The sequence below is a fragment of the Sardina pilchardus genome, chromosome 4 (genome assembly GCF_963854185.1).
Source record: "Sardina pilchardus chromosome 4, fSarPil1.1, whole genome shotgun sequence".
NCBI lineage: Eukaryota > Metazoa > Chordata > Actinopteri > Clupeiformes > Clupeidae > Sardina > Sardina pilchardus.
In genome coordinates, this window is record NC_084997.1 from 22,763,275 (window position 1) to 22,788,142 (window position 24,868).

Sequence of the window (24,868 nt, forward strand, 5' to 3'; positions counted from 1 at the left end):
ATGACAATGAAGATTGTGTGCGATGCCATTGCTGCTGAGCTGCATCCTGTTCTGACCTGTTCTGACCTGTCCTACCTTCAACTCCAAATTATACGCCCATGGCATGAAAAGCCAATTTGCAGTATAATACAACCATGTGAGAGTGCGCACACACACACAGACACACAGACACACACACACACACACACACACACACACACACAGACACACACGCGCGCACACATACACACTGGTGCACACACACACACGCACAGGCGCTAATCCTTGAGAACAAGAGAATCGTCCTGTCTCTCCGACTCAGTCATGGGTAGTGTTGCCTTTTTCACCCTGTGCATGTTACAACCTCACACACGCTTAGCATAGGTCAGCTCAAGGTCTGCGGGCCCCTCTGTGTGTGAAACGAACTCGCCGGTCCACCCTTCCCCTGATCCGTTTGTTCACACTGCCCGTCTGCTGATAAGAGAGCGTTCACACACACACACACACGCACACACACACACACACACACACACACGAGGCAGGCCGTGAGAGAGAGAGAGAGAGAGGCTGCCACAGCCCGCCCGACTACTACTCTCGTCTCATCTGGCCAGAGCGATGAGACCGCTGCCAAAGCTCCGCCAGCGCTGGACAACAGTCAGACCACCCTCCCCCGCCGCAGCTCAGCTGACCAGCTCGTGAGCAGGCCTCTTCTATCTCATCGGGGTCAGAGGTCAAGGCAACTCCATGCCAACCGGCGCAGACTAGCATCTCTCTCTCAGGCTATGAGAGTAAATGCCAGCCAATAACTCAGATGCACACACAGTGTTCCTTTTGTGCTGGATTCTCTACTCTGATTATGAGGGTCTGTGTCACAAGCATCATGCATGTGCAATTTATTATCACTGATCATAGCCAAGTTCCCTGGGAAGTCAAAGGAATTGTAAAAGGCTCTGGTTTCAATATGGTGCTATATTCACTCAACTGCTGTCTGAGAACAAAGTAAATATTGGCCTGCAAGACCGAATTAAATCAGATGGTAAGGACGGCGTATAAAAGATTGAACATTCTACTGGCCCAGAAGTGCTGCTGGGTGTTTTCTATACCATTAATACAAGTTCAAGCATCCCCCTCTCAAATGAAACATTAACCAAATGATGCAAACGGCAAAAAAAACTTCTTGGATTAGATTTGCAGTATAGTATTAGTAATAGTCTGGTGAATTTAAAGAACGTTTAAAGAACATATTTTTCATGAGAAAATCCCAACATAAAATATACTAAAGGTCAGAATGTTAGTTCAGTATTGCTTGGCAGAGAACTTGCTGCACAGCAGCTACGGTGACTGACAGTGACAGTTGTGTTTGTGTGTGCCGCCAACGGCAGTCCAGCACGCCAACACAGAAAAACACACTGCCCACACATGTCTGACCATGATAAGCAACTGACCGTTAATTCCAATGTTACAATCAAGTTTGACTAAGCCAGGGTCTTCATTCAATACACAATAAACAGACGGCCAATTGCAAATATGTTACTTCATTGCCTGTGAGACCATTGAGTAGAGTGAGGATGTACAACTGGGGTTATTGGCACACTGAATGACTAATGACAAAGATCAATTCCAATCTGCACTGAAAAATGTAAATGAAGATTTTCTGTGGGGAGGAGCGTATATAAATCCACCCTGTGTCTCTGTAGCTCGGCCTTATGCTGATTCAGGGGCTCTGTTTCACTCCAATTAAATGTGCCGTCTCCTTAGGCAGTAAATGGCCGGCGCCATCAGGATTTTTCAAATGCGTGCCGCTGTTTATGGCAAAATAATTGACTTGATGCCAAAGCACATCATTCAAGAAGAACACAAATAGATTAAGAGGCGGGAATAAAAAAAAATAAAAGAAAATCTGATTCTGGTGCCTCTTCATCATGAGAGAACGTTCCAAATGTCTGGTTCTCTTGAGCTCTAAATGCTTTGATTTTTAGTTTGGAGTTGTGTATTCTGTGACATCATCCCCAACCATACTTCAACCCCAACAAACAAACAAAACATAAACAGAAGTGAAAGGTAATAAATATCACTATGCAATTGATTATGTTGTAGTTTCACGATAGAGGCGGACACTGACACACTGCTGTATAAAACAGCTACTCAATGTAAATCAATAATTAAAACAAGATGCCAAAATATTGTTTCACATATTTGTTTAAATATTGCTACAAGCTATGGCTGAAAATAGAGATACCATATGTTACCAACTGCTACTTGACAGAGTGTTTGCAAATAAATAAATGGTATTTTGATGTGCATTTGGAAGCTATGACAACCCCAGCGCCCACACGTTCTTTAACCAACACACTTAAATAAGCACCTGAGGGAACGTGTGTGTGTCTTAACTTAGGAATCGCACTCATTTCAGGTCATTTCTGGGGGAATAATATTTTGACAGAAAAAAAAACAAGTATCACAACCTCCCAGCTAAAGGAAGAGGAAAACATAACACTAACCAAATAACTTTGCTTTCACTGTGCGCTGGCATTCCTGCACAGACAAAACTCTCAAGATAAAACCATCTGCTCACACGGAGAGACCCACAAACCTCTATGTGTGAGAGAAAACCAGGGTGAAGTGAAGATCACACATCACAACTGTTCTCTTCCATGTGCTCTAGGAGCTACAGCAATGGGGGAAAGCTATTGGAATCACTAAGGCGCCATGACACAGTAGGGCTGTCCTTGGGGGAAATGTATCAAATGCAACAGAAGTGAGCGCAGAGAGAGAGAGAGAGAGAGAGAGAGAGAACATCATACACTTACGGAGAGACAATTTAGAGAACTGGTTCAGCTCAACTTGCTGTAATGTGACCATAAATTAGTGCGACACAACATGCATTTCCAATCTAAAAGCAAGTTGAACATGCCGCATTAAACGGTGTTACGCCACAGATAAAACGGTATCGTATCTATTTCCCTTGTCCATTAGGCAGAGCTGTAAAGTGTTTATATAAATGGTCTCCCTCTCGCTCTGGCTCTGCCTGTGAAAAGGTAACTTGAAAAGCCATTAAAATTCCCAGTCAATTACAATGCTCAATGGATAGATTTAGCATTCAACCGTAGTTAAATTCACAAGCTAAGCTAGAGCAAACTAATGGAAACTCATTAAATGTGCTTGACCTGCATATGATTTTAATTAGCTTTCCTCCCCTAAAGGTTTCCATTAACTGCTTTCCCAAATCAATTCGGCCTGTATTGATGCCATACTATGTTTAAATGATTTTTGTGCTGTGCTAATGAATCACTAAAGAGAAACATACAAGTGTCAACCAATTAGTAAGGACAACCACTGCATGCAAACTTGAGCCATGCAGGTCTGCAAAGCCTTCAGCATTTTGGATTTACTGATAAAATGGAGCATACAACATACTAAAACAATCTATTTGAGACGACTATGAATCAGATATGTCCAACAACGTTCGAGACAACCTGTCTTGAACTAAAGTTTTGAACCATCACCCATGTTCCTTATAACAACACACAGTGAAAACACACATACAGTAGCAGTATTTCTAGTGCCCTTCTCACAACTTGTAGCCTCTCCTCCTCCTCTTGCTGTGTTTTCTTGAGCAGACGCAGGGCATCTCGGCTCCAGCACACCGACCACAGGGGAGCCCCTGCGAGGCCTGTCAGCCTGTCAGCCCCCAGTCCTCCCAGTGCTGCCCACTGGCACTGGCACACGGAGCACGTTGTCATGCTGGCCGCTGGGCAAATGACCCGCTCCCGCATGACCGCGCCTGACAGCAGCGGGGGCAGTCAGCACAGTTAAGCACGCTGTAATTGCCCGACGATAAACAGAGCGATTTGGGTTGTGCTTCCTACTTTTAGAGGTAATCAGGGCATCTGCCGGATAACTCAAACAGACTCACGCAACATTGTCAGTTTATTCATATTACAGTATTCTCCTGTGTATTGGCCTCATACAGGACACTGCAGGACAATGTTAAACGCAAGTTAAAAGAAACAAGCCCATATTAATACCTAATTGTCCTTGTGTATTAAAGAGACCCTATGCAACTTTTTCATAGTCATAAAATCACTTAGAAATCGTTATTTTGCTTGACTGACCAGTTTTATTGAAAACAGTAACATTTCCTCCCGCCCCCAGTGTCCCTATTCGCTATTGCAACCTTGCAGTTTGTTCAGGAGACGATCGTTCCCTGTTTACATCTGGAAGGCTGAGACACATAAAGAACAAGAAGAACCACGCTTGCAATTTATATATTTATATATAGCCTATATACTGTATGTATAAATATACACGCTAAAGCTGTCGGGGAAGCTCTGCAGAGAAATATGCAAGCATAAAACGAGCGAAAATGAAAAACGAAACCAAAACTTAAGATGAAATCGCCAATCCTGCATAGTTTCTCTTTAACCTCTTAGCTGAAGAAATGTAGCAAAATCAATGTATAAGCCGTGGCTAATAGTTGGGAAATGAAATGGGTCGGAGCAAGAAGGGAAATATATGGTCGGAGCAAGAAGGGTATCTGACAAAGCCAGTGATGGAATTGATGAAACCCTTATTTCTGTATTCCTTATCAACTTATCAAGCACTCTAATGGCCTACAACATTTCAAAAGTTTCTCTTCTTCAAATCATTGCAATGAAGGACTCCGTTGTAAGCCTGATGTCCACAGGCATGTGAACAGCCATCACTGTCATCAAGCCCTGTGTAAAGGCTGTGGAGTGACTCATCATGTGGTGGAAGTGTTGCTCGGAAGTGGTGTGAGGAACCAAGATCCAATCCCAAGCTAATGCCATGTTCTACACACGCCACGCACAACGTTTCCACTTTCCCTTGAAGAAAGGTCAGAGTCTGATCTGCAAAAAGTGAAATGTCATCAGATCTCGATCAGCTGAGCGTGGACAAGTGCAGAAGGGGTGGGGTGCGAGAAGCCAGGACAACTTGCCCAAGTTCAAATTCTCTTTGTCCTCAAAGTGAGCCACTTAATTGGAGAGTGTGGTGAAGTAAACTCAATCAAAGAGGTTAATTTAATATCGCTCAACGTCAGCGTGTTAACCTCCCCGGTAATCCTCTAGGCGTCGTATGGGAATGAGGAGGACTGGGCACGCAGTGTAATGAATATAATTGTGGCGTCTCTGGGGATGGGGGGGGGGGGGTGAGGGGTGAGGGGTGTTGGGGGGGGGGCACCCGGTGCCCAGGATGCCTTGGCTCTGTGCAGAGGAGGGCGTGGGGGGGCTAATGATCCCAAAAGTTGATCAGCCCCTGGTGGGGAGTCATTAGACCGTGTGCATAGCTCCTGTGATGTTCGCTCTTGTGAACGGGGGTTTTCTGTTCAGCCCCGACTCTCAGCCGCTCCACACAGGGCCGTCTAATTGGACTTTTTTCACCCCGCAGCTGAGGACCCGGCTCACCCCCAGCAGCAGGGTACACTTTCTATCGAATTTAGCCGTCCTTGTGTGTTAGAATAGCAGGGAATCTGCTCTTTCTCTCTCTCCCTCAGTCTCGCTCCTCTGTCTCACTCTCCCAGACTATTCTCTCCTTCTCTCGCCTTTCTTTCTCTCTCTCTCTCTCACCATCTCTCTCTCTCTCTCATCATCTCTCTGTCCTTGTGTGTTAGAATAGCAGGGAATCTGCTCTTTCTCTCTCCCTCAGTCTCGCTCCTCTGTCTCACTCTCTGTCTGCCTCTCCCAGACTATTCTCTCCTTCTCTCGCCTTTCTCTCTCTCTCTCTCACTCTCACCATCTCTCTCTCTCTCTCTTGCTCTCTCTCTCTCTGAGGGTTTCGCCTTACTGCACTCTGCTTTTACTCCCCTTCCGTTTATAGAATGACTCCAGTAAGGACAGACTTTCATTTCTTTCACCAAAGACCTATTGTCTGAGCTGCCCTCTTCACCCTCAGCAAAATCCATCTGCCCAAGGTCTGAGCTGTGCTGCTCCTTTTTCTAGGCTGACTTCTTGTAGCGAGGAGACAACATACCTTTTTAAAATGTACCATTTCACCCTGGTGGTGTCCAATGCTATGCCTAATCAAGGATTCACTCCTAGAAAAATGCAGGATTTAATGAGCTGTATCTATAATCAGCCAGCTGAAGAATAAATGAGATGTTAATAAATATGGAATTAATAAAGATTGTTGCTTCAGGGCCAGTTTACACAGATCCCGGGAATCAAAAGATGCAGTTGGTTATTTAAGTCTGCTCTTGGACCTCTGGGAGTTGAGGTTAAATGTAGACTTGTAAACTGTTCAGACAGCTAAATATTTCACTGGAGCCCAAACTATGAATACCAGACCCAGTATTCCAGCCGAGCTGGAGCGCACCTGTGATTTACTCTAGTAAACGGGCTCCTTTGCCTTACAGTGCACAACACAGCAGATGTTCCCACCACGAGTCATGTCCAATTTATCATCTGTATCTGCTGAACACAGCGGCCCGTCCTGGTGTGGTTAACAGTTAATTAAAACAATCAGTCATGGAACAGAGAGTCTGAGAGAGTCAGGCTCTTCTCTTTCTCACTTTCTCTCTCTCTCTCTCTCTCTCTCTCCTTTCTTCTCTCTGATGGTGGAGGAGACTATGGCAGGCTAAGTGCCCCTACCTTCTGATCCTCACCCAGAGTCGTGACATGGGACGCTGAGCGGCGAGACAGGTAAGAGCAGGTGAGTTGCACATTTTAATTGGGAACCAGGCTACAAGATGATCCGCCTGCTTTTTCCTTAACTGGTAATTTGGAAATGCAATGAGGTGTTATAACAGGCCAGTGAAAAGCAGCCTTGGACCAGCCCTCCGCAATCAATACCAATTTGCCCCTCTTTCTCCGAGGTAATTAATGAGAAGAATGGAATTATCTCACTGGTGCCAATTTATGTCCAGCTCCACCAAAACCCATCCCCTTCCCGGAGCTTAAGTGCTTTATTAGGGAGAAAAACCTGATGGGGGAATGTCTGTGTGAACTGTCTTATATCCATAGGAAATAGGATTCTTTTTACGATGCGCCGTAAAAGCAGGATTTGATTCAGCCCACTGCAACAAACTGAATAGAAAGCGTATTCATTACTAATGGTGCTCTATTTAATAAGGGGATTATTTGTCTTACTAGGGTGAGAGAAAAGACGACAGAAGGGGAAAAAAAATAAAAAATAAAGGCCTGACACTTTCCAGAGATCTTAATTACAGCAACTATACACCAGACATTACACCAACCCAGTGGTCTCCAGGGGCCTATTTTGGGCACTGTCATTTTACTGCACTCTGTCGTTGACTGGCATCCAAGATAGAGAGAGGAGGAAAAGTCAAGTGGCATAAATAGATGCCCTTCTGCATCTCTTGTGTCTCAGCCCCCCCCCCCCCCCCCCCCCTCCCCTAGCCAAGACTACATACAGTAGAATGGAACTGCAGGAGTCAGCAAAACTGTTTCTCAACTGCCACTTTGCATGCATTGTAAGTGGCGTAGACTAAATGTGGGCTGAATGGGAGTAAGCTGTGCAATATCTGTCTCTCTGGGGCTATTTCACTACTTCCTCTAACAACAGTAACACTGCTGATTAATTATAGCATGTCACAGATGGAAACGGGAGGCTTTTAACCATAGAAACGGAAATGCATAATGATTTCCCCTTTGGTCTCCTCATGGAGGGGTTGGGTCAAGTTAAGTCAAAGTTGATCAATTCTAAAAGCTGATTTCCAAAAGCAGCGCTGAGGACTTTGACAATCCAATCTTTTGGTACTACAGAGCATTTTTCACAATAATAATACCAATCAATTTCACCGCAGAGATCTCTGACAGTTAGTTACAGTATTTGACTTGGAAATGAAAGAGCACCATAACCTATTATGGTGATTAGGGAAACAAATGGGGCTCAGTCTTTCAGGTGTCAAATAATAAGATTACATTTTAGCAGTTCAACAAAAAAAGTGAGAATATTAATCAAATATCTTTTTTTTGCTTTAAATGAGCCAATCCTTAAAATAGGATTAGTCATTAGCTGAAAGGAAATGGACCTTGCAGTGGAAAAGATTTTTGATAATAATAATAATACAGGCATAAATCATGTCAAGCCGAAGACATGCCTAATGACATTCTATTAACGTTACTGTCTTCCCCACCTGCTCTGAATATCCCACTGTATCCGTGTAATTGGAGAAGCACATACAGTATTATACAATTCTCCACATGGCCACTTGGCACTTGCCTTGCAATAACACATGAAATCTAGGTTAAAAGCTGTTCTCACATTTCTATACTCTTTCATTTCCAGGCGTAAAGAAATGACGGAATGACCAAATCAAAGATGGCTGTGCTAGTAACACCTTGTACATGGGAATATCCAGAGGGCTGCTAATAAGGAGAGGTACTTAATTGGCTGGTCTGTTCCCACTACCTACAATTATCCTTTAACAGTTCTGTGTAACTTTGACTGCTCGTGAGCACAGCAACACATACTGTACAGTACACACAAACACATACACATGGATCTATTTGGTAAATAGCTGTGGATGTAAATAGCTAATTTGCATTGAGATAATGCTCAGGTACACCGGGGTGTCTAATTTCGACCCCTGCCAGCTGTGACATGGAACCTCTCCTCACCCCTGACCAGCACACTGCATGCCTGATCACCAGCGGCCATTTTGTTCTGCCCTCTCTGTGGGCATGGGCAACGATTAGCGATCCTGATGAAGCTATGGTGGCATCGGATCTCTCTCTCTCTCCCCGTCTCTCTCTCTCTCTCTCTCTCTCTCTCTCTCTCTCTCTCTCTCTCTCTCTCTCACCCCATTTCTCTCTCTCTCTCTCCTTCCCACCCTTGCTCTCTGCAGGGCTCGCCCAGCTGCACCCTGGGCCCTCCCGGAGCAGGGCGAAGGCCAGACAGATGGCTCGCTTCGAGAGACGCCAGCGCGGCCCAGTCACAGGAGGACGACTGGTCAGGAGAAGGCCAAGGGTAGGAGCAGGCGCGTACTGATCCAGCCCCTTCTGATGGGCAAACTTAAAAACCCAACAATATGAAGAAAACAACAAAGCACAGTCCTCTACAGAAAGAGTGTTGACAACAGCTACAGCAACACCAGCCCCCCCCTCTCTCTCTCCCCCTCTCCCTTTCTCTCTCTCTCTCTTTCAGTCTCTCTCTCCCTCTCTCTCTCTTTTGCTGGCTGCCATGAGCCAAGGGCCTGTTCGGTCGGGAGACGTGGGGAGTTGCAGCAACAGATGTCTGTGGCTTGTCAGCCTGGGCATCCTGCCTCTCTCCACAGAGCTCCAGCTCCCTCTTCTTCAGCCAGACAGCCACCAGCACCTGCCTGACACGTCTACATGACAAACAGCCATGATGGGGGGTGGACGAACAGGTAGACTCCTAGTAGGTAGACAGGTAAACATACATAGAAATACCGGTAGCCATAACCTAAAATTCCATTTGAATTTTCTAGATGCATCAACATGCACTGCCATGCCTAGTGCATCTAGTTTCTATTTCTGTTACTGCAATGATTTGCACTGTGGATGCGTACAAAGCGCAGCATTGATTGCCCTGCCAGAGCTACCATCTATATCCTCCACTACATGCCAAGGTCCTATTCATCCTGTTGAGACATGGCTTCCTATACTGACCAGTGGAGAATATATCATCTCTTATATTAAACAAAATATTAAATTTATCACAAAGAATAACACAATTTGATGCAAAAAAAAGCGCAGATATATTTTCAAAAGCATTCTGAAGTAGTGGATGGGGAATTATTCAACATCTCCTACAGTCTGGTTGTTCCATTCACTTCCCTGACACGAGCTGTATCGGCTGGGCTCAGGACCAATCCATAGCAAGCAGGGCCAATCACTTTGACCTGATAGGTTTTATAATCCAGGTCCAGGATCTGAGATGGCAAATTACGAGCGAAGGCAGCCAGAGTGAGACAGCAGTCACGCCTCTCCTTCGGAATAGAAATGTCCCTGTGAGAGGGAACGCTGGCAAGAACATGAAGTTAGGGCTCAGATCTTTCTGAGTTTAGCTTAGCGGAGGCTGACAGTGAAATTCCACTTGTTTAAAGCCAAATATATCCTCATTGTTTTATATCCGGTATAAGCTGCCTATGTGTATGACCTGCGCTATAAATAGACAACATTCACAATGATTCGTAACATAATTTGACTTGTAGACATTGACATTGCTTAACATTGTTTCTTTTGTTTTGAACTTTCTCTTGGGAAAATGACAATGCTATGCAATGTGTTTTTGTTTGCTATATTTGTAAACACTCAGACAGGTAAACACTTAGTTGATGCCAACAGAAGAGATCAACCCACTCCAGAGATTGGAGCACACTGTGGAACATTAGTGGAACAAGGGGACCTTTCACACAAAACAGACGAATGAACTTTTACCCCGGTTTTGCTTTTTGTAGCAAAAAAAGGACAAAAATAAAACGACACGAGACAAAATTATTCCAGCAGCTCTGCACTGAAAGGACAAACATTATGTTCCGCATTTAGTCACCTACAGTGCATGGCACAGAATAACTCACACAATGTTCTCATCGCCAGAGGCATTGCTTTCCACCGCCAAAAACTGAAAGCGTCATTGACACACAAAAACATAAATAGGCATACTTTATCTAATAACACCTATGCAATTCGGCACACGGTGAAAGACAAGGGGTGATGGAATTAGCAGATTAGAAGTAGCAGTTGAGCAAATCTCCGAAACTGTGAAGACAACAGTAATCAACGGCTAAAAAAGCACTCGAAATTGTTATAAAAAATGCAAATGGCAAAAAATCAAATAACAGAAATTCAAAATAAGGTACATGAAATGTGACATCATAAAAGGAAGCAACTAAATATAGCATGTGATACCTTCAATACGGGCATGTTTCTTCAAACAGATCAGAGGAAAGAGCCTGAAGCTTGGAGCAGGCATGTACAGCTGATCTGAGAACTGGTTGGAGGACCTGAGTAGGCCTGAGCAGGTCTGTCCACAAGCTCACTTGTGACCGTACAGTAGCTCACTTGTGAAATGTGTTTGGTTACTTACTGTAGCTGCTGAACTAGGGTAATTTAGCAGAGATGGCAGGCTCATCTTATGCTGTTTCTAATTGACTTGCACTGCAACCCCTCCAAATATAAGAAGTATGTAAAGTGTCCCTTTTTCTAACCGGTGAAATATGTCATCCTTTTGTCAGCATATTCTTGGATGGACTCAAATAAGGTAAGAATCTTAGGTAAGAAGAAGGTAAGAACCAAGCCTAAAGGTAACTTATCACAATAGTCAAAGTCAATCAAAAGGACGATACAGATGAGGCAACTATGGCCTCGCTGCAGACCTCTACAAGGCCTCATTTCTAACATCTCCAGACAAAGCCTTGACTGGTTCAAAGCCTGCTCTCTGGAGCCTCCCCGACTGGCTTTGTGGGGGCTTGTGAGAGCCGGTGCAGTGCCCATGATGGCATATGGCTGCCTGAGCTAAGAAGAAAGGCCCAAGTCAGCAGGCCCAAGTCAGTGTCTTAGTGTCTGAATTTCAAACTGGCAGATACACACACACACACACACACACACACACACACACACACACAGAGAAGTTTCACAAAGAGAAATAGATCAACAGAGAGTGAGATGACTAGAACAGGGTCAAGAAAAAGTGAGAAAGACGGAGAAAGAGAAAGAGGCAAACAGGACATTAATGCCGAGAGGTGTAGAAGATGGACAGGGGGGAAAAAGAAGAGGAGATGGACAGGAAAAAAAGAAATGAGAAGTGTAGGAGAGAGTGATGGAAATCCTGATGATGGGGGAGAGAGAGAGAGAGCTTGAGGTGGAAGAGTGTCTGTCTGACGCGAGGACGTGTGGAGTTTCCCTGCGGCATGCTGGCCAAGGCTCTTTCAGGGCGGGGGGGTTCGGGGGGGTTCGGGGGGTTGAAGGCAGCCGCGTCTCCAGAGCTAGTGGCTGGGCTTTGTGCTGCATCTCCTTGGAAATGCACCCGTAATGAGTGCACTCTCCCTCTTAATCAGTGTGCCGTGTCCCCCCACCGCACCGCGCTGCCATGCCGAACGTCCCAGGGAGGCCTGAAATGGCAGGCTTCACTTGGCAACACAGCCAGCCACTGAGTACGAGGTGCAGTTAACACACCACATTTCCCCCCTCGACAACAACTCTATTGAGCATTGCTCTTTCAAAACACCACGTCTTGGGAAATTACAGCAGAGAGGGGGAGGCAGGCTGCCTCTTTTAAATGAAGTGCGGTTATTTATTTATCTTTCTTCAGGGACCGAGTTCAAAATTCTCACGTCTACTTTTTTTGTAAGATGGGCTCTCGAAAATTGGTGGCAGAGGCAACGGCTCCTTGGGACCACAAAAAAAAAAAAACATTTCTAATAGTTTTATAATCTGCAACAGCCCCGGTTCATCTGCTTCATTTAAAGAACACGATCAATTTCCTGTCCAAGCAGCCCTGTGTGAGGCGGAAGGAAAGGCTGTGGGGCCGGAGAGAGAGAGAGAGAGAGAGAGAGAGAGAGAGAGCGAGAGAGAGAGAGAGAGCGAGACGGACTGCCTGCCCACCGTCTCTCACCTTGCGTGCCGTCCTGCCTCGTGGCCTTTGTGAGACTGCGGGGCGAAGCCGTGCCAGTTTAGTGATTCATCATCTCCAGCCGACTAAGGCTGGCCTCCGGCGCGCAAGACAAATTAAACACTGGCATCTGTTGTGAGGTGAGGAGAAGAGGTGTGTTTGATGGCTTTTGTGTGTGCCCCGTTCTCCGCGCCCCGCTCCGTAAATCCCTAACTGTGTGTGTTTACAAAGACCAAATCCCCAGGCTAGAAAATCAACAGAAATAACAGCAGGATCATCTGCCCATCTGCCCTGTCTGGGGCTCTGTGTTGTGTTAGATTGGTAATTGGATGAAGGGTTGTTGCTATGACCAGAACCTCACCATTTTGAGTGCCTTTTGTGTGTGTGTGTGTGTGTGTGTGTGTGTGTGTGTGTGTGTGTGTGTGTGTGTGTGTGTGTGTGTGTGTGTGTGTGTGTGTGCATGTGTGTGTGTGTGTGGCGTGGTTCTCGAGTACGCCGGCTGCCAAGACTAAATTACAATATTATGGATCCCTTTCAAGCCTTTCAGACTGGGGCAAGTAGAGAGGAGGAAATTCCGCTGCTCCGTGCTGTGTTCGTTGTCACTCCGGTCTCTGGGGTTGTCACGCTGACGCTCTCCCCCGCCCAGGACGCTCGGCAGCAGCCCTGACAGAGACACGTCCTCCCAGGAGGTGACGGGGAGAGAGCCGGGCTCCTTATTCCCAGAGTCTCACTGACGCACCACTCCCTACTGTAGACCCAAAAATCATCCACTTCCCCCGACCCCAGCAGAATCTTCAGAAACAGAATCAGATTCAGAATCAGCTTTATTGGCCAGGTTTGCGCTAACAAACAAGGAATTTGACTCCGGCTAATATTTGCGCTCTAGTACAAACAAAGAATAAGGGCAGTAAGCTATGTATAAGAATAAAGGAATAAAAACAGTATACATATAAAATAAATAGATACTATGGGTGGCCTCGTTATCCCTGTCAAGGTATACCATGGTCGTGGACACCCCAACAGGCGCAGGCAAGAGACACAGGATGCAATATACGATTGAAGAGTCTTGCATCTAAGCCTTAGTGAGGGAGAGCTGGGAACTGTGCATCATGACCTGGCTTAACATAGCCATGCAGCCGTGTTTACACAAGCCGGGAGACAGAGTCTAATTAGACGCTCTAACAGAAGGACAACAACACAACAGCACGCCAATTTGAGGGACAGAGAGACAAGACTGAGGCGAACACATGTCGTGATGATGTTCAAGACGGCGTTATTTGCTAGATTTTTTGTATGAAACATGGTAATATAATGAAAGTAAAATGGGAATATCTTCACACACATGCATGCTGACACGCATACAGTACACACACACACACACACACACACACACACACACACACACACATCTAAGTGACTAAAAAGTCATGTGAAATGAGGCTGGCTCGATTTAGGAAAAACCTCGACTTTGACTTTGACTGGCTGGTGAAGAGGAGAGAGAGTGAGATCACCAAAATAGTGCGTGGGAGCGAGCAGCAAAAGGAGGAGGGGGCACGAGGAGGACCAGGATGAAGAGGAGGAAGACGAGGAGGAGGAGGAGCAGGATGAGGAGGAGGAAGACGAGGAGGAGGAGCAGGATGAGGAGGAGGAGGAAGAGGAGGAGGAGGAGAAGCAGGAGGAGGAAGACGAGGAGGAGGAGCAGGAGGAGGAGGAGGAAGACGAGGAGGAGGAGCAGGATGAGGAGGAGGAGGAAGAGGAGGAGCAGGAGCTGGCGAAGCGAAGAGAGGGAGCCGTGTGTGTGTGTCCTACATGCTCGGCTCCGGCCATTCGTCAGGACCCCCAGGAATGAGATTCAGCACATGGCCCGGGTGCCCGAGACCTTGCAGTTAGCGGACCCCCGCCCCCCCCCCCCCCTACCCCCCTCCCCCCCTTAGCCTCCCAGCACGCCCCGCTGTCTCTCCCCGGCGCCGTGGCGCGCTGATAGGGAAAAGGTCAGGGCCATAATCCTGCCCGCCTGGTTGTCCCCCCGCCACTGATGGATGCGCTTTCTCCGTGAGCCGTCACTACGCCGGCGTTCAGACGACAGGCAGTCAATAGGTGCCGTAATGAGAGACGTCCATTTAAATCGCTCGTTTTTCCGTGCCGGCCGCCGGGGGTCCCTCCGGATGGCCCCCGCGAGTACCGCCCTTAATAGGGACGACGGAGGCGCATCAATAATGCATGCTCTTCACGCCAGCGCTGTTGATAAGTGACACGCAGATAACACAACACAAACATGCGGTCGCCGTGTGCACTATAGAGAGGCCGACGCGCGGCAGAACAAAGTGTAGGTCAACGATCCTTTGACACGATCCAGTTGTCTCGCAACGGGGGAGGCGGCATTATCCTCCGGAAGCCGACAAACGCTAAACTTAGAATGCACGTTTTTTTTTCTTTTCTTTTTTTTTTTTTAGCTCCGCGGGTGACAGCTCAGAGACTGAGATATGATCATCAAACACAAAGACCAAAAGACGATTTATCAGCCGCTCCACTCTGGTCCTACAGACTCTTATCAATAATGCATCATGCAGAGTGCTGTTCCTTAAGCAGTGAGATTTCTGCTCCGACTCAGGTGAGGGTTGGCTTAAGAGGCGAGGTGGAGGATTTGGGGGGAGAAAAGCCCCCGACTTGTAAATAGTATGGCTGCTGTGTGGCACACTGTAAAGTGAGTACACAAGGCACGCTGGTCTCTCTGATCTCCAACAAAAGCCTCCTACTCTTCTGGTTGACCTTCAGTGTGGACCTGTCTGGAGTGAATCCTGAATCTCTTTCGCCGATGAGCAGCCAATCTTATGTGTGTGAATGTGTGTGTGTGTGTGTGTGTGTGTGTGTGTGTGTGGGTGTGTGTGTTGGGGGGGGAGTGTGTGTGTGTGTGTGTGTGTGTGTGTGTGGTGGGGGGGGGGGGGGGGGAGTTAAAACCACAGCTGGTTTCCTGAGAAATCCCATTCTGGGAGAATTAATCCTTTAGTGATTTTCAATGCCTCACTCCTGAGACATAACAACTTCTCTCGGGCTGTGTCGCGCAGCTGTCATTTCAGCGTTTGTGTTCACCTCCATGCAAGGTCTCAGCCATGCATCATTCTCCTACCTGACACCGCGGCATTTTATGGGGCTTCCTCTGAACAAGCACTCAATTATTTACCAACTGGGGCGTCTTCTGTCATTTACACACAGGAATAACGTACAACATTCAAGACTTTTGTGTATGCACATTGTAATAACTAAATGCACAAGTGAATGTGTCAAACATTTGAAAAAAACATTATCATTGAAAAAGTATAGTGCATGCACTATATTGATGTACTGTACAATATGCAATATGCCATTTAATCTGGACATCACATCACACAAACTTCCCTGTACTTCTTTAATCTACAAAATCGCAAGTAATGTTATCTAGCATCTATTGTATATTTAGTCAAGACTGAGTCTTCTAAACCCCCCACTGCAGGGAGTGGAAAAGGGAAAGCTTGTCACTTTCTGGATCTTTAGAGCTGAACAAATGGCATCTGTAACCAGGTGAGCGGTGCTACACACAGATGGTACCCATTTTGATTCGGATAAAAGAAAAATGTCCGACCTGTGAAAGCAAAAGACACTAGACTGATTGTATTGTGACATGACCTTGGCTTTCCTGTGAAGACTTGATGATATATGATCAAAGAGGCGTTAACTATAGGAACACAGCATTGTCTGTTGTAACCTTGAAATGTTCACTTGATTGACACATTCCACACAGGTGGAGAGCAAAGGAAAAATAAATAGCATTATGTAAACCTTGAGGGACCTCGCCATCATTGTAAATCATACTATACTGTATAAATCAATAAAGCTATTTTGATTTTTTTTTTTTTTGAGAGAGAATATTGGAGCCACTGTGTAACTGCTAGGACAGCAGGCACCAAGTTTCCTGGGAAAAAATGACATTCTAACATTTCTAAAGTGCATCTAAAATAAACAACCCATTCTCTGAAACACCACATCCAGCTTATAAATACTGCTTCGCAACAGGCAGAAAAACCTTGCACTGATTATTTTTTAGCATGCTGCATAGCACTCCACAGCAGGCTGAAAGAGGCACGCATTGGGTGTTAGCCTTTCTTGCGTCGCGTCTAGTTTATAGAAAGAAAAGGCTAGACAACAAATCCAACGCGCCCCCCCCCCCCCCCCATTCTCTCTCGATACATACAACTTATTTGAGGGCTACTTTTCATCCAGACCTTCAAAGCATCTGCTACTGCAATTATGGACTGGTGGTGGAACTTACTTATTTTGTGAAGTTCAGATCTTTCCAAAGCACAATGACTTTATGTAGCTTCAAAGCGGGCTGAGCGCTTTGGCTGGAGACAGGCTTGCTGAAGGGGTCAAAAAGCCCCTTGATCCACGAGACCCTCTCTCTCCAGATGCTGGGGCCAGCAACACCCATCTGCAGCACTACACAGAGCTTTTTGTTCTTTGGGGCGGCTTAGGAGGAGGCCTCAGTAGAGATGGGTGTGTGTGTGTGTGTGTGTGTGTGTGTGTGTGTGTGTGTACTGGTGTGTAAGAATGGGAAAATTCACTTCCAGTGTGTGTGCGCACGTACACACACACACACACACACACACACACACACACACACACACACACACACACACACACACACACACACACATAAATACATTTAACAAAATGTGCTACTGTGTATGTGTTTATGCTTGTATCCACACAACAGAGTGTGAGTGTGTGTGTGTGTGTGTGTGTGTGTGTGTGTGTGTGTGTGTACGCACACACAATCTAGCGAACAAACACTGGTACATGCCACATATTTACAACTTCATTAGAGCCAAACCCAGTGTGACAGTCTGGGGGAGGCAAATAAAAGGGCCGAGGTGATGCAGTGCACTGCTCTGAAACCGCACCACTCCGGAGCTCCGCCGCGGCATCATCTGGAGAATACGACGCCGTCCGCCCAACACCAATATCCCCCTCGCACAGCCCAGCTGACGACTCCCAGCAGCCCCGGCACAGGAATCACCATACACACGCCCGCCTAAAATGGCCCAGTCCACAATAATAGAGGCTCAACGCGACCCGGAGCAAGTGACCGACTTCATCAAAGCGGGAGGATTCTATTATCTTGTGCTCAGCACGGCAGGGAGTCCTGTCCAGCACAGGGGGCACACACACACACACACACTCACACACACACACACACTCATTTCCGCATGCGACTCGGCCTTTGTGGTCCACCTGGGGGAGGGTAAGTGGGCCGGTGCATTGTGTAAATGACTGCCTTAGCAAGGCCCTGACGTGAAAGGCATGGCAATGTGAGTCGGACAAATCGCAGATCATTTACATGGATTTACATGTTCGCACACACTATAAGGTCATCGGATTCTGGGTTGCTTGTTACAACCCCGTTTTCATACGCTCCTGTTCCTGCAAGGGTTGCATCTTGGCTCCCAAGACTTGGGATTCATGACCACAAAGTGTCATTGACATCTCATCCATCATTTTACTTACAATGAGGTCAGTTGGAGGACCAAAAATAGTTGTTTTTTTTTTGGAACACACAAAATTCTACCACACACTTAACAATTATGACTACATGGGATATACTGAGAACAATGATTATAACACGACTTAATAGAAGTTAACTGAGAAATTACCTATACGACTAGATGACTTTAGACTAGTGCTGCCACTAACGACTAATTTTCTAACGATTAATCTTTCGACAAATTTTTCGATTAGTCGACTAATCTAAACGACTATTTAAAAAAAAAAAAAAAAAATCAAGTTTTCGTTATTTTGTTGTGTCCATTTTATTTTTAACTCAACTGAAGGGCCAAAACATGACATATAGCCATAGATATAGATATGCTCATATCAATATCAGCCTACTTTTGTAGTGTTAATAACAGAATTTATAACATTACAACCGTTAGCGACGGGAGACCAAAAATAAATAGGGGGTCAAAAGCAAAACGATTAGTCGACTAAAAAAATTGGCGTCGACTAATTTTCGTAATCGATTAGTTCGATTATGTCGATTAATCGCGGCAGCACTACTTTAGACATACAGGGGTTCTACTATAAAACCCAACATCAACATGTGTGACTTTGCTACTGTATGCTCTTGTCTTCTAAAAGCTTTACTGTACACATCACTGACAATATGTAGACATCACTGACAACCACACTTGTAAAAACAAATCTATTTCACACACCAATTCAAACATTTACCGATGACTGGATATTTAGAGAACCAGTGCTGAAATGTTGAGCGTGGTTGAGAGGGTTTGGTGGGGTGCTACTCAGTGGCCGGTGAAGCACCCGATTTGGTTCCCCCCCAATTCGTGTTTCCCCTAGTAGGTCTTTCTGCAGAAGCTCTAGGTGGCTACCGTAGCTAAAAACACGGAAAACGCAATTCAGTACTAAGAATACGTACGGTAACCTAGCCACAACGCAAGAACCTCAGTATAGTGGCGTAAAGGAAACAAAAATGGGGGGGGGGGGGGGGCTGTCTGTTTGCTGCTGCTGCTCAGTAAGTGACTTTGCGATGCTCTTGTCCTCTAAAAGCTTTAGTGTACACATCACTGACAATGTGTAGACATCAACGACAACCACAATTGTAAAAAACAAATCTATTTTTATTTTCACTTTTATTTCTATTTTAATACAAATAGTTAGTGATGACTGGATATTTAGGGAACCAGTGCTGAAGTGAGTGAGCGTGGTGAGCGTTGAGAGGTTTGGTGGGGTGCTACTCAGTGGTCGGTGAACCGGAAAACGTAATTCAGTACTAAGAATACGTATGGTAACCTAGCCACAACGCAAGAACTTCAGTATATCAGTATAGTGGCGTAAAGGAAACACGAATTGGGGGGGCAAATCGGGTACTTCACCGGGCTGCCTGTTTGCTGCTGCTGCTTCTATTTCTATTTCAACACAAACATTTAGCGATGACTGGATATTTAGGGAACCAGCTCTGAAGTGAGTGAGCGTGGTGAGTGTTGAGAGAGGTTTAGTGGGGTGCTGCTACTCAGTGGCCAGTGAAGCACCCGATTTGGGGGGGGGGGGGGGGGGACCAAATGGGGTGCTTCACCGGGCTGCCTGTTTGCTGCTGCTGCTCAGTAAGCAGCTGGTGGTGTTGTGGAAGGTGCAGCTGGTGGAGGGGAGCGGGCTGGGGACGGGGCCGGCGCGGCGTGTTCTAATTACCACTGGAGCCTAGAGCCAGGGAGCAGGTTATCTCACTCCAATTGGCTTCTCCAAGACGTAAATGATGATAAAAGCTCGGCGGAGGGAAGATTATTACAAAAGCTGCTCCGGAATGTTTCATGAAATACAACGGATGAATAAAGATGTCTGACCCTATTTGTGCAAAACTATGGCCATTGTAATAAAACGTGCTATGATTTTTTTAATTTTTATTTTTTAAGCTGGAAGGAGCCAGGACATTTGGACTTAATGCTGCAGAAATTTAATTAAGCCTGCAAAAAAAAAGAAGGCTTTTATGGGTATAAGTAGTCCTTGCTCAGAGACTATACTAAAGTGAAAACCACTAGCCTTTTTATCTGAACAGCTGCTGCACTCATAGTTGCAGATATTTATTTCTAATAAAAATTATCATAACTTTGCGATGGTGATTTATTTTGAACTTGACAGCTGATTTGCATCTTCAACAAACCGTGGCTAACCCCAATCAACCTAAAGTTTAATTGTAGCGAAAGATATGCTAAAAGCATTGATAGTTGATAACTGTAAAGTCTTATATAAGAAACAGACAGAGAAACAAAATGAGACAGGAAGAGAAAAAAGAGATGGCCAAAGCGAGAGATGAGAAATAGAACAAGTGATAGAGAGAGAGAGAACAAGAGAGAGAGAACAAGAGAGAGAGAGAGAACAAGAGAGAGAATGAGAGAAGAGAGAGAGAGAACAAGAGAAGAGAGAAGAGAGAGAGAGAACAACAGAGAGAGAGAGAGAACAAGACAGAGAGAGAGAGAGAACAAGAGAGAGAATGAGAGAAACAGAGCTATTACAGGGACAAATCCTAGTCTAAGAAAGAACCGTGCTCCATAAATATGTCCTCTGCCTGGTGGTGTTGGTCATATCTCCCCTTATGCAGCCCACATAAAGCACCGGCGCGGAGGCCAGGAGAGCGCCGCCACCGCCGCCTCGCTGATGGAGATGGCCTCCGCCCCGCGTGAGGTCACATTCACAAAACAGCGCCATCCCTCACGGAGCCATCAGCGCCCCGCGCAGCCAGATGGCCGGCCAGCGTGCAGGCATCCTGCCGTCATCGCCCATGATGCACCTGTAATGGCGGCCCTTGCGGGGCAATAACAGGTTGGGGAAAGCCAAGGGCGTTCGTTTTAAGATGCGGCGGGATAAATCAGCGGCTAATAACGGCTTGACTCGGGGTCTATTTATGAGCCGCCGTGGCAAGGCCAGCGCTGCTCTTGTACCCGAGATTCTCTCGCCAGTTAATGCCGCGCCATTCATCTTTATTAACAATGGGATCCGCTATCCATCTAGGCTCACACTATAGGGATGAGACAGGTCCTTGCACTCCAGGCCTGTGCTTGTAAGATTACGGTGGAGCATCAATCTGAACCAATCTTTTAGTCAACAAACTTGACATTTTCAAATCTGCGGTCACATCTACACATGATCGTAGTTTCATCTGATTGTGCACAAGCTCTGAAAAATATAGTACTGTAGCTCTGCGGAAGACACAAGGAGGAAAATTCTTCACTGTCGCCAGGATTCCTGCCAGGTGTAATTTTAGCCTAAAGCACACTGGTCACACACACGCTGCCATATTGTAGCTGTGAACTCGCAAGGTCTCGGCCCTCGGGAAAAAAACGGTGGCTTTCTTGTAATTATCTGTGTCGGCGGAGACAGTCCGGGGGAGAGGAAGTCAAGGCCCCAGACCGGAGCAGTCAGGGAGGTGGGTGTCAGTCCAGTGCAGGTGGTCAAGAGGAGGCAGGTTAATTACCTACATGCTCCCCCCCCCCTCCCCTTCCTCTTCCTCCAGGTGGACCACACACACACACACACACACACACACACCCCGGGGCTGTCAATGCAGTGCGGCCGGCGCCGGGGCTGCCCATCAATACTGCAGGAGACATAGACATTTTGTTAAATGCATTTATGTGTGTGTGTGTGTGTGTGTGTGTGTGTGTGTGTGTGTGTGTGTACGTGCGCAGGTGGGGGGGAAGCACTGGCCCCTATGGCGGCGGTCCTGCGCGAAGTCCTGCGCTGACTGGCAGACTGACCACATGCTCTCGGACGCGCCAGCTGCAGCCGCGGAGTTTATCGCGAGGAACAAACTGTGCAAGTCGCCCACTAAAACTACCACCTGGATGGCCAGAAGTCCAGTCGGCCATGAATGTGTTTTAAAGGAAGGTCAATATCTACACTGGCCGTTATCCCACACTTTATGCATAAGAGCGTGTTTATAATATACATGGTTGTGACCGTGTAGTCAGTCACCAGTTGCTTTCCCTTCAGATAAAATGAAATAAAAGCCCTCTGCCGATGCAGACAGTTCTAGAATCTTCTTTTGTATGAACAGGGTACCACTGTACACCAGCGAGTACAGGCTTTTGCATCATACAGTACGCAGGGTTGTCTTCTTCTCAAAACACACACTCTGATTACGCAGGGTTGTCTTCTTTTCAAAACACACACTCCGATTACAGAGCTTCAGCCTGGTGCCAGCTGGCACTGGCGGACACAGAAGGACTGCTGTGGGTAACAAGCATTAAAACATCCAAATTGACACTAACCTTTTCCCTCCTGTAAAATGTACAGCAGCAAATACACACACACACGCGCACGCACACACACACACACACACACACACACACACACACACACACACACACACACACACACACACACACACACACACACACACACACACACACACACACACACACACACACACACACACACACACACACACACACACACACACACACACACACACACACACACACACACACACACACATACAGAAAAGCACTGCAGTACACATGCGAAACCCTGCCAGGAGATTCTGTTTAGATAGAGCAAACTCCTCCAGACACACTGACACAGAATCTGGCCAGAATAAGACAGCAAGCAGTTTTCATATTTGATTAAATCTGTCAATACTGCCAACAGACTCAGGCCACGCGTCTGCATCTGAGCAGCAAAGGGAAAAGGAGGAGGAGGAGGAGAGGGAGGAGAAGGAGGAGGAGGAGGTATCGATTAGAAACAGGAAAGTCACCTTTGGCATGGCAGCAACCATTTCAAACAGCCAATTTGTTTGCAGTGTTATTATTGCTGTTCCTCTGGTGTGTCAGGCCATTTGGTCTCGCAGCACTGGGGAGAGCCTCATGATGCCTTTCCCAATAAACATCATTGTAATTTTCCCATGGCGGTAATTAAGTCGCTGGCTAATTTGTCATAGTTAGTTAGAACATGGCGCGCCACGGTTCCAGACTGGCCACTGATGTATTTGCCGGCTCTCGCCCATTCGTCTTCTGTTCCCAATAATCACATCTTTACCGGCTGGCTGTGCAGTTTACTCGGCTCACGACAACAACTATGTTTCAGAAACAAACAAACAAACAAACAAACAAACGCAGAGAGAAATAAACAGATCCTTTCGTGTGACAATACTGTGCTTCGAACGTGACGAACGTGAACGCTCCATTTGCGAGACGGAGAAAAACAGCATGTTACAGTAGCCTAATGGAAAACGACACCACCCATCACCGCACATTTCTCGGCTCGGATGGACGTTTCATTCAAAATCTTTTTCCTTGACCTTTTTTTTTTACTTGAGAGTATTTAATTGGACAGAGGTTCCTCAGGAGCCTACTAATTTATTCATGAAAGAGAGATGTTGCTGAACTGAAGAACTCTATCTGCCCTTGATTGCTTCAGTGACACACACAATTACCCGGCTGTTTCAGGTGATTAAAGAAGGCCCTCCTTTAATGGGACATTCCTTCCCTCCTTGTGCACTGCACTTCTCCTCTCCTTTTTTCTTCTCCCTCCCTCCCTCTCTCTTTCTCTCTCTCCCTCTCTCTCTCTCTCTCTCTCTCTCTCTCTTTCCTTTTCAGGTGCTCATAACTCGTCGGTCTCTCTGGAGCTTTGGCTCTCACACCACAGCGCTGGCTGCAATCAATTACTGCTCCTCCGCCATGATGCTGCAGCTCCCCTGGCACGTCAATCACCATCGCCACGGCAACTGACAGCAAGCCCCGCCCCTGCTCCGCCGCCAGCTTCCTGTGCTTTGTCAGGCATGGCTCAGTTGGGCTCCCCACTCTCTCGCGCCCCACTGCCGCACAGCCCTGACTGCCACCCCACAGCATAAGCTCAGGAGTGCTACATGCCTACCAATTAATTCAGTCCCATGTCATCCCCCCTCATTTCATCTGAAGGAAAACAAACAACAAACAACCGTCCCTCCCTCGTTTACTTCTGTTTATATAAAGTAAATTAAATGAATCCAAAGTAATGTATTACATCAACTAATCTCATAGCACTACTTACTACGGACAATTGCACTCATTTATGCACTTACTACAGTCATTGATGCACTTATTGTGTTATCTGTTTATTGCTGTAAAATGTGATGTGAAAATGTTTTTTTACCATGTTGTACTGTAAGTCACTTTGGTTAAAAAGTGTCAGCCAAATGTAATGTAATGTAAAGTAATGTTAGCCTTAAAAAGCAGAGGATCCATGCAGGGCTGGAACTACCTATCCTTTTTTATTTAAGTGCTTCAACTGATTCAGTTTTAAATCAGCTTGGAAAAAAAATATCTCCATTCTAAGCTGTGGTCTCAACCTCAGACGTGTTGTGGCAGTGTCAGTCCTCAGAGGGATGATCCGCAGTTTTAAATGTAACTGTATTATTTCAAATCTTGCAGATAATGCTGCCAGCAATGTCCCATACGAGAGCAAGCAGTAAATCCAGCAGTAATTTCCCAAGACTCTTATCTCATTCTCTGGATGTGACAGGATTTACACCCAGTCAAGGTACACCACTGTTAATCCTCGCACCATATAAATCTCCCCCTACAGTGCATTATATGAGTCAGGGTGTGCATGCGTTTGTGTGGAAACCAATGTGTGTGGAGTCTATGGGTGTGCGCTGGGTCAGTATTCTAGTAGAAATATGACTGTGGAATGGATATACTGCATCTTCATATAATAGGGAGTCCCATGAGAATGGGGATACCTTGTAGAGGAAGGACGCTATCATCAGCCATTGTGCTGGATAGCAGTACACCCCCAGCTGAGGCAAGTT

General features: G+C 46.2%; 1 protein-coding gene across 2 annotated transcripts in view; it reads right to left on the minus strand.

Annotated features, from left to right (window-relative positions):
• The window catches only part of LOC134078609 (ephrin type-A receptor 6-like), a 113,095-nt gene that overhangs the window by 26,302 nt on the left and 61,925 nt on the right, over positions 1-24,868 (minus strand). The gene's annotated exons all lie outside the window — the stretch shown is intronic.